Raw genomic sequence first — 11013 nt, forward strand, 5'->3', positions numbered from 1 at the left:
TGAACTCTCACTCCTGCCCAGAACTAATGAAAACTCCCTTCTCAAATCAGGTGTCAACAGGAGCCAGGTGGGGAACCCAGATGCCTTATGCCTACCCAGAAATAATGAGGCCGTACCTCCCCACCCTTGCCCTGCAGAAACAGTGACAAGAGAAGCTAGAAAAAACATAATTTAAGTAAGATAAAGAGCCTCCTAATAGAAAACCTCAAATGTGCAGATTTCAATAAAAAATCACTCGTCATACCAGGAGTGATGAAAATCTCCAGCTGAGTGATAAAACGAATTATTAGACACCAACACAGATGTTAAAATTGTTGAACAAAGATTTCAAAGTAGCCTTCCTAAAAATGCTTCGATGGGTAATGACAAACATCCTTGAAACAAATGAAAAAAATAGAAAGTCTCAGAAAAATATACATATATAAAGAAAAACCAAGTGAGAATTTAAGTACTAAAAAATAGAACAACCAAAAAAAAAAAAAAACTCCGTGGATGATCTCAATATCAGAATGGAGGGGACAGAGGTGAGCATCAGTGAACAGGAAGACAAAAATGTAAATTACCTGATATGAACAACAAAGAGAAAATAGATCAAAAGCAAACAAAAGACTTAACAGGGGTGCCCTTGGAGAGGAGAAGAAGGACGAGGCTGAAAAGTATTTCTATAAAAATATGGCTGAAAAATACCCCAAGTTGGCAAAGAACATGAAGTTGACAGAATCCCAAACATGATGAAACCAAAGAAATATACACAAAGGCACATCATAGCCAAACTTCTGAAAATTAGAGACAAAGAAAAAAAAGAAAAATTCTGAAAGCAATGAAAAAGAAAGATACCTTACCCACAGTGAAAACAACAATTCAAAGAACAGTGGACTGTTTATTCAAAACTGTGGAGGCCAGAAGAAATTGACACTACATTTTTGAAGTACTGAAGATAACAGCTGTCTGCACAAAATCATATATTTAGTAAAAATATACTTTAGAAATTAACGGAAAATCAAGACACTTTCAAATGAAGAAAAATTAAAAGAGAATTTGCAACTTTCAGGCCTATTCTAAAATAATGGCTAAAGAAAGTTCTCTAAACAGAAAGAAAGTTATAAAGAAGGAATCTTGAAACATCTAGAAGGAAAAACATGCTAAACAAAAATATGGGAAACATAATAAGGTTTCCTTCTCGTCTTGAGTTTTCTATTATGTTTTAGACAATCAAAACACAGAAAAAAATTTATAGCATTATCTGATGTGGTTTTAAATGTAACGTAGAAGAAATATTTAAGATAATTATAAACAGGCAAGAGTAAAAGTACTTAAAGCGAGATAAGGTTTCTATACTTTGCATGAACTGGTAAAATAACATACCAGTAGACTATGATAAATTATGTGTATATAATAAAATACCTAGAACAACTACTAAAAAAGCTACATACAAAAAGATACAATGAAAAACACTATATGTAAACCAAAATGCAATTATCAAAAATGCTCAAGTAATGCATAGGAAAGTATGAAAAAGAAATCACAGAGATGTAAAATAATGAAGAAATAAAAAGCAAAATGGCTGATTTAAACTTAACGATAAATTCAAGATTAAATGTAAATGGTCTAATTACACCAGTTAAAGACAAAGATTGTCAGAGTAGATTAAAAACATGACTTCATTATATGCTGTTTACAAGAAACCCACTTCAAACATAACTACACAAGAATGTTGAGACAAAAGGATGAAAAAAAGTATCATGTAAACAGTAATCAAAAGAAAGCATGACTGTCTATATTAATATCAGATGAGGTAGCATTCAGAGCAAATAAAACTACCAAAGATGGAGAAATATTATATAATGATAAAAGGTTAATATACCAAGATGATAATAACAGCCTTACATGTGTACTCACCAACAACAGAGCTATAAAATGTGAAACAAAAATTGACAGACACTAAAAGGAAAAAAAAGACAAATTCGCAATTATAGTTGGAGACTTCAAATCCTCTCCCTAAAAAATTCATGGAATGACTAGACATAAAATCAGCAAGGGTATGGAAGAATTCAGCACGTTGTTGTTGTTGTTGTTGTTAGGTGCCGCTGAGTCACTTCTGACTCATAGAGACCCTATGCACAATAGACTGAAACAACGCCTGGTCCTGTGCCTTCCTTACAATCATCGTTATGCTTAAGCTCATTGTTGTACCCACTGTGTCAATCCACCTTGTTGAGGGTTTTCCTCTTTTCCTGACCCTGTACTTTGCCAAGCGTGATGTCCTTCTCCAGGGATTGATCTCCCCTGACAACATGTCCAAAGTATGTAAGACTCAGTCTCACCATCCTTGCCTATAAGGAGCATTCTGGTTGTACTTCTTCTAAGGCAGATTTGTTCATTCTTTTGGTAGTCCATGGTATATTCAATATTCTTTGCCAGCACCACAATTCAAAGGCATCAATTCTTCTTTGGTCTTCCTTATTCATTGTCCAGCTTTCACATGCATATGATGTGACTGAAAATGCAATGGCTTGGGTCAGGTGCACCTTCGTCTTCTAGGTGACATCTTTGCTCTTCAACACCTTAAAGAGGTCCTTTGCAGCAGATTTACCCAATTCAATGCATCTTTTTTCCCCCACGTGTCTGCAGTTTGTTGTACTGTGGGGGCTTGCATGTTGCTGCGATGCTGGAAGCTATGCCACTGGTATTCAGATACCAGCAGGGTCACCAATGGAGGACAGGTTTCAGCCGAGCTTCCAGACTAAGACTAGGAAGAAGGACCCAGCAGTCTACTTCTGAAAAGCATTAGCCAGTGAAAAGCTTATGAATAGCAGTGGAACATTGTCTGAGCTAGTGCTAGAAGATGAGCCCCCCAGGTTGGAAGGCACTCAAAAGATGACAGGGGAAGAGCTGCCTCCTCAAAGTAGAGTCAACCTCAATGATGTGGATGGAGTAAAGCTTTCGGGACCTTCATTTGCTGATGTGGCACAGCTCAAAACGAGAAGAAACAGCTGCAAAAATCCATTAATAATCGGGACCTGGAATGTACGAAGTATGAATCTAGGAAAATTGGAAATTGTCAAAAATGAAATGGAATACATAAACATCAATATCCTAGGCGTTAGTGAGCTGAAATGGACTGGTACTGGCCATTTTGAATTGGACAATCATATAGTCTGCTATGCTGGGAATGACAACTTGAAGAGGAATGGTGTTGCATTCATCGTCGAAAAGAACATTTCAAGATCTATCCTGAAGTAAGACACTGTCAATGATAGGAAAATATCCATACACCTACAAGGAAGACTAGTTAATACGACTATTATTCAAATTTACGCACCAACCAGTAGGGCTAAAGATGAAGACATAGAAGATTTTTACCAGCTGCTACAGTCTGAAATTGATCGAACATGAAATCAAGATGAATTGATAATTACTGGCGATTGGAATGCAAAAGTTGGAAACAAAGAAGAAGGATCAGTAGCTGGAAAATATGGCCTTGGTGATAGAAACAATGCAGGAGGTCGAATGACAGAATTTTGCAAGACCAATGACTTCTTCATTGCAAATACCTTCTTTCACCAACATAAACGGCGACTATACACATGGACCTCGTCAGATGGAACACACGAAAATCAAATTGACTACATCTGTGGAAAGAGATGATGGAAAAGCTCAATATTAAGGCTAGGGGCCGACTGTGAAACAGACCATCAATTGCTCATACGCAAGTTCAAGCTGAAACTGAAGAAAATCAGAGGAAGTCCACGAGAGCCAAAATATAACCTCGAGTATATCCCACCTGAATTTAGAGACCATCTGAAGAACAGAATTGATGCATTGAACACTAGTGACCGAAGACCAGACGAGTTGTGGAATGATATCAAGGACATCATGCATGAAGAAAGCAAGAGGTCACTGACAAGACAGGGAAGAAAGAAAACACCAAGATGAATGTCAGAGGAGACTCTGAAACTTGCTTTTGCGTGTCGAGCAGCTAAAGCAGAAGGAAGAATTGATGAAGTAAAAGAACTGAACAGAAGATTTCAAAGGGCGTCTCAAGAAGACAAAGTATTATAGTGACATGTGCAAAGAGCTGGAAATGGAAAACCAAAAGGGAAGAACACACTAGGCATTTCTCAAGCTGAAAGAACTGAAGAAAAAATTCAAGCCTCAAGTTGCAATAGTGAAGGATTCCATAGGAAAATATTAAACAACGCAGGAAGCATCAAAACAAGATGGAAAGAATACACAGAGTCATTATACCAAAAAGAATTAGTCAAATTTCAACCATTTCCAGAGGTGGCATATGATCAGGAACCAATGGTGCCGAAGGAAGAAGTCCAAGCTGCCCCGAAGGCACTGGCGAAAAACAAGGCTCCGGGATTTGATGGAATATCAATTGAGATGTTTCAACAAACAGATGCATCACTGGAGGTGCTCACTTTTCTATGCCAAGAAACATGGAAGACAGCTTCCTGGCCAACTGACTGGAAGAGATCCATATTTATGCCTATTCCCAAGAAAGGCGATCCAACCGAATGTGGAAATTATAGAACAATATCATTAATATCACACACAAGCAAAATTTTGCTGAAGATCATTAAACAGCTGCAGCAGTATATCAACAGGTAACTGCCAGAAATTCAGGCCAGTCTCAGAAGGGGACGCGGAACCAGGGATATCATTGCTGATGTCAGATGGATCCTGGCTGAAAGCAGAGAATACCAGAAGGATGTTTTCCCGTGTTTTATTGACTACACCAAGGCATTCGACTGTGTGGATCATAACAAAGTATGGATAACATTGCAAAGAATGGGAATTCCAGAGCACTTAATTGTGCTCATGAGGGACCTTTACATAGATCAAGAGACAGTTGTTTGGACAGAACAAGGGGATACTGGCTGGTTTAAAGTCAGGAAAGGTGTGCATCAGGGCTGTATTCTTTCACCATACCTATTCAATCTGTATGCTGAACAAATAATATGAGAAGCTGGACTACATGAAGAAGAATGGGGCATCAGGATTGGAGGAAGGCTCATTAACAACCTGCGTTATGCAGATGATACAACCTTGCTTGCTGAAAGTGAAAAGGACTTGAAGCACTTACCAATGAAGATCAAAGACCACAGCCTTCAGTATGGATTGCACCTCAACATAAAGACAACAAAAATCCTCACAACTGGACCAATGAGCAAAATCATGATAATTAGAGAAAATATTGAAGTTGTCAAGGATTTCATTTTACTTGGATCCACAATCAATACCCATGGAAGCAGCAGTCAAGAAATCAAAAGAGCTGGGGCGGAGCCAAGATGGCGGACTAGGCAGACGCTACCTCGGATCCCTCTTACAACAAAGACACGGAAAAACAAGTGAATCGATCACATACATAACAATCTACGAACCCTGAACAACAAACACAGATTTAGAGACGGAGAACGAACTAATACGGGGAAGCAGCGATTGTTTCCAGAGCCTGGAGCCAGCATACCAGTCAGGTACGGCACAAGCACAGAGACCTGCTCCACCCCCCTGAACTAACCCCGGGAGGGGGACTAGCCGGTTCCACGGGCGGCGTGGGACGCAGCCGTTAGGAGAAGTCCCCGGGAGGCAGTGACTGATCTTGGAGCAGAAAGAGCAGCACCCGAGCCGGGGAACCGTCCCACAGGGATTTGGACTGCACGCAGGTACGCCATAAACACGGAGAGTTGCTCCACCCCCTGAACTAACCCCGGGAAGGTGACCATCCGGGTCGCGCGGGCGGCGTGGGACGCAGCCGGTAGGAGAAGTCCCCGGGAGGCAGCGACTGGTATTGGAGCGGGGAGAACAGCGTTCCAGCCGGGACACTCGGTCGCGGCACAAGCACGGGGAGCTACTCCACCCATCTGAACTAACCCCGGGAGGGGGCCCACCTGGTTCACGGGGACGGCACGGCCACGCGGCTGGAGGGACGAGAAGTCCCCGGGAGGCAGCGACTGATTTTGGAGTCGAGAGTGCACCGTCCCAGTAGGGGAGCCTTGACGCTGGGCGTGGGGCTGGAAGCGGAGGATCTGACCGTGACTCCAGCGGGCCAGACCCCCCGGGGGCAATCTCCACACAGACAGCACACATAGGCGACGCGCCCACGGGAATCTCAGATATAATAGTCTTTCCAAGCAAGACAAGCAACTCTGGCTATATTCTGAAGTGCTACTCTCCTATCTCTCTGTTCCCTCCCCCACCCTCCCCAGGCGGCTTCATTAACATCTGAATAGCCTGAGCCAGAGGGAGAACTCTGATAGGGATCTGACTGCAGTTTTTTTTTTAGCGGATTTTCTGGAAAAACTAGTTTCCCAGTGATGGCTCGGAGACAACAATCCATATCAAACCACTTAAAGAAGCAGACCGTGACAGCTTCTCCAACTCCCCAAACAAAAGAATCAAAATCTTTCCCAAATGAAGATACAATTTTGGAATTATCAGATACAGAATATAAAAAACTAATTTACAGAATGCTTAATGATATCACAAATGAAATTAGGATATCTGCAGAAAAAGCCAAGGAACACACTGATAAAACTGTTGAAGAACTCAAAAAGATTATTCAAGAACATACTGGAAAAATTAATAAGTTGCAAGAATCCATAGAGAGACAACATGTAGAAATCCAAAAGATTAACAATAAAATAACAGAATTAGACAACACACTAGGAAGTCAGAGGAGCAGACTCGAGCAATTAGAATACAGACTGGGACATCTGGAGGACCAGGGAATCAACACCAACATAGCTGAAAAAAAATCAGATAAAAGAATTAAAAAAAATGAAGAAACCCTAAGAATTATGTGGGACTCTATCAAGAAGGATAACCTGCGGGTGATTGGAGTCCCAGAACAGGGAGGGGGGACAGAAAACACAGAGAAAATAGTTGAAGAACTTCTGACAGAAAACTTCCCTGACATCATGAAAGACGAAAGGATATCTATCCAAGATGCTCATCGAACCCCATTTAAGATTGATCCAAAAAGAAAAACACCAAGACATATTATCATCAAACTCACCAAAACCAAAGATAAACAGAAAATTTTAAAAGCAGCCAGGGAGAAAAGAAAGGTTTCCTTCAAGGGAGAATCAATAAGAATATGTTCTGACTACTCAGCAGAAACCATGCAGGCAAGAAGGGAATGGGACGACATATACAGAACACTGAAGGAGAAGAACTGCCAACCAAGGATCATATATCCAGCAAAACTCTCTCTGAAATATGAAGGCGAAATTAAGATATTTACAGACAAACACAAGTTTAGAGAATTTGCAAAAACCAAACCAAAGCTACAAGAAATACTAAAGGATATTGTTTGGTCAGGGAACCAATAATATCAGATATCAGCACAACACAAGGTCACAAAACAGAACGTCCTGATATCAACTCAAATAGGGAAATCACAAAAACAAACAAATTAAGATTAATTAAAAAAAAATACACATAACAGGGAATCATGGAAGTCAATAGGTAAAAGATCACAATAATCAAAAAGAGGGACTAAATACAGGAGGCATTGAACTGCCAGATGGAGAGTGATACAAGGCGATATAGAACAATACAAGTTAGGTTTTTACTTAGAAAAATAGGGGTATATAATGAGGTAACCACAAAAAGGTATAACAACTCTATAACTCAAGACAAAAACCAAGAAAAACGTAACGACTCAACTAACATAAAGTCAAACACTATGAAAGTGAGGATCTCACAATTTACTAAGAAAAACGCCTCAGCACAAAAAAGTATGTGGAAAAATGAAATTGTCAACAACACACATAAAAAGGCATCAAAATGACAGCACTAAAAACTTATTTATCTATAATTACCCTGAATGTAAATGGACTAAATGCACCAATAAAGAGACAGAGAGTCACAGACTGGATAAAGAAACACGATCCATCTATATGCTGCCTACAAGAGACACACCTTAGACTTAGAGACACAAACAAACTAAAACTCAAAGGATGGAAAAAAGTATATCAAGCAAACAATAAGCAAAAAAGAAGAGGAGTAGCAATATTAATTTCTGACAAAATAGACTTTAGACTTAAATCCACCACAAAGGATAAAGAAGGACACTATATAATGATAAAAGGGACAATTGATCAGGAAGACATAACCATATTAAATATTTACGCACCCAATGACAGGGCTGCAAGATATATAAATCAAATTTTAACAGAACTGAAAAGCGAGATAGATACCTCCACAATTATAGTAGGAGACTTCAACACACCCCTTTCGGAGAAGGACAGGACATCCAGTAAGAAGCTCAACAGAGACACGGAAGATCTAATTACAACAATCAACCAACTTGACCTCATTGACTTATACAGAACTCTCCACCCAACTGCTGCAAAATATACTTTTTTTTCTAGCGCACATGGAACATTCTCTAGAATAGACCACATATTAGGTCATAAAACAAACCTTTGCAGAGTCCAAAACATCGAAATATTACAAAGCATCTTCTCAGACCACAAGGCAATAAAACTAGAGATCAATAACAGAAGAACGAGGGAAAAGAAATCAAATACTTGGAAAATGAACAATACCCTCCTGAAAAAAGACTGGGTTATAGAAGACATCAAGGAGGGAATAAGGAAATTCATAGACAGCAACGAGAATGAAAATACTTCCTATCAAAACCTCTGGGACACAGCAAAAGCAGTGCTCAGAGGTCAATTTATATCAATAAATGCACACATACAAAAAGAAGAAAGAGCCAAAATCAGAGAACTGTCCCTACAACTTGAACAAATAGAAAGTGAGCAACAAAAGAATCCATCAGGCACCAGAAGAAAACAAATAATAAAAATTAGAGCTGAACTAAATGAATTAGAGAACAGAAAAACAATTGAAAGAATTAACAAAGCCAAAAGCTGGTTCTTTGAAAAAATTAACAAAATTGATAAACCATTGGCTAGACTGACTAAAGAAATACAGGAAAGGAAACAAATAACCCGAATAAGAAATGAGAAGGACCACATCACAACAGAACCAAATGAAATTAAAAGAATCATTTCAGATTATTATGAAAAATTGTACTCTAACAAATTTGAAAACCTAGAAGAAATGGATGAATTCCTTGAAAAACACTACCTACCTAAACTAACACATTCAGAAGCAGAACAACTAAATAGACCCATAACAAAAAAAGAGATTGAAACGGTAATCAAAAAACTCCCAACAAAAAAAAGTCCTGGCCCGGACGGCTTCACTGCAGAGTTCTACCAAATTTTCAGAGAAGAGTTAACACCACTACTACTAAAGGTATTCCAAAGCATAGAAAATGACGGAATACTACCCAACTCATTCTATGAAGCCACCATCTCCCTGATACCAAAACCAGGTAAAGACATTACAAAAAAAGAAAATTATAGACCTATATCCCTCATGAACATTGATGCAAAAATCCTCAACAAAATTCTAGCCAATAGAATCCAACAACACATCAAAAAAATAATTCACCCTGATCAAGTGGGATTTATACCAGGTATGCAAGGCTGGTTTAATATCAGAAAAACCATTAATGTAATCCATCACATAAATAAAACAAAAGACAAAAACCACATGATCTTATCAATTGATGCAGAAAAGGCATTTGACAAAGTCCAACACCCATTTATGATAAAAACTCTTACCAAAATAGGAATTGAAGGAAAATTCCTCAACATAATAAAGGGCATCTATGCAAAGCCAACAGCCAATATCACTCTAAATGGAGAGAACCTGAAAGCATTTCCCTTGAGAACGGGAACCAGACAAGGATGCCCTTTATCACCGCTCTTATTCAACATCGTGTTGGAAGTCTTAGCCAGGGCAATCAGGCTAGACAAAGAAATAAAAGGTATCCGGATTGGCAAGGAAGAAGTAAAGTTATCACTATTTGCAGATGACATGATTATATACACAGAAAACCCTAAGGAATCCTCCAGAAAACTACTGAAACTAATAGAAGAGTTTGGCAGAGTCTCAGGTTATAAAATAAACATACAAAAATCACTTGGATTCCTCTACATCAACAAAAAGAACACCGAAGAGGAAATAACCAAATCAATACCATTCACGGTAGCCCCCAAGAAGATAAGATACTTAGGAATAAATCTTACCAAGGATGTAAAAGACCTATACAAAGAAAACTACAAAGCTCTACTACAAGAAAATCAAAAGGACATACTTAAGTGGAAAAACATACCTTGCTCATGGATAGGAAGACTTAACATAGTAAAAATGTCTATACTACCAAAAGCCATCTATACATTTAACGCACTTCCGATCCAAATTCCAATGTCATATTTTAAGGGGATAGAGAAACAAATCACCAATTTCATATGGAAGGGAAAAAAGCCCCGGATAAGCAAAGCACTACTGAAAAAGAAGAAGAAAGTGGGAGGCCTCACCTTACCTGACTTCAGAACCTATTATACAGCCACAGTAGTCAAAACAGCCTGGTATTGGTACAACAACAGACACATAGACCAATGGAACAGAATTGAGAACCCAGACATAGATCCATCCACGTATGAGCAGCTGATATTTGACAAAGGACCAGTGTCAATTAACTGGGGAAAAGACAGCCTTTTTAACAAATGGTGCTGGCATAACTGGATATCCATTTGCAAAAAAATGAAACAGGACCCATACCTCACACCATGCACAAAAACTAACTCCAAGTGGATCAAAGACCTAAACATAAAGACTAAAACGATAAAGATCATGGAAGAAAAAATTGGGACAACCCTAGGAGCCCTAATACAAGGTATAAACAGAATACAAAACATTACCAAAAATGATGAAGAGAAACCCGATAACTGGGAGCTCCTAAAAATCAAACACCTATGCTCATCTAAAGACTTCACCAAAAGAGTAAAAAGACCACCTACAGATTGGGAAAGAATTTTCAGCTATGACATCTCCGACCAGCGCCTGATCTCTAAAATCTACATGATTCTGTCAAAACTCAACCACAAAAAGACAAACAACCCAATCAAGAAGTGGGCAAAG

This window comes from Elephas maximus, chromosome 6 (genome assembly GCF_024166365.1).
Source record: "Elephas maximus indicus isolate mEleMax1 chromosome 6, mEleMax1 primary haplotype, whole genome shotgun sequence".
In the NCBI taxonomy this organism is placed as follows: Eukaryota; Metazoa; Chordata; class Mammalia; order Proboscidea; family Elephantidae; genus Elephas; species Elephas maximus.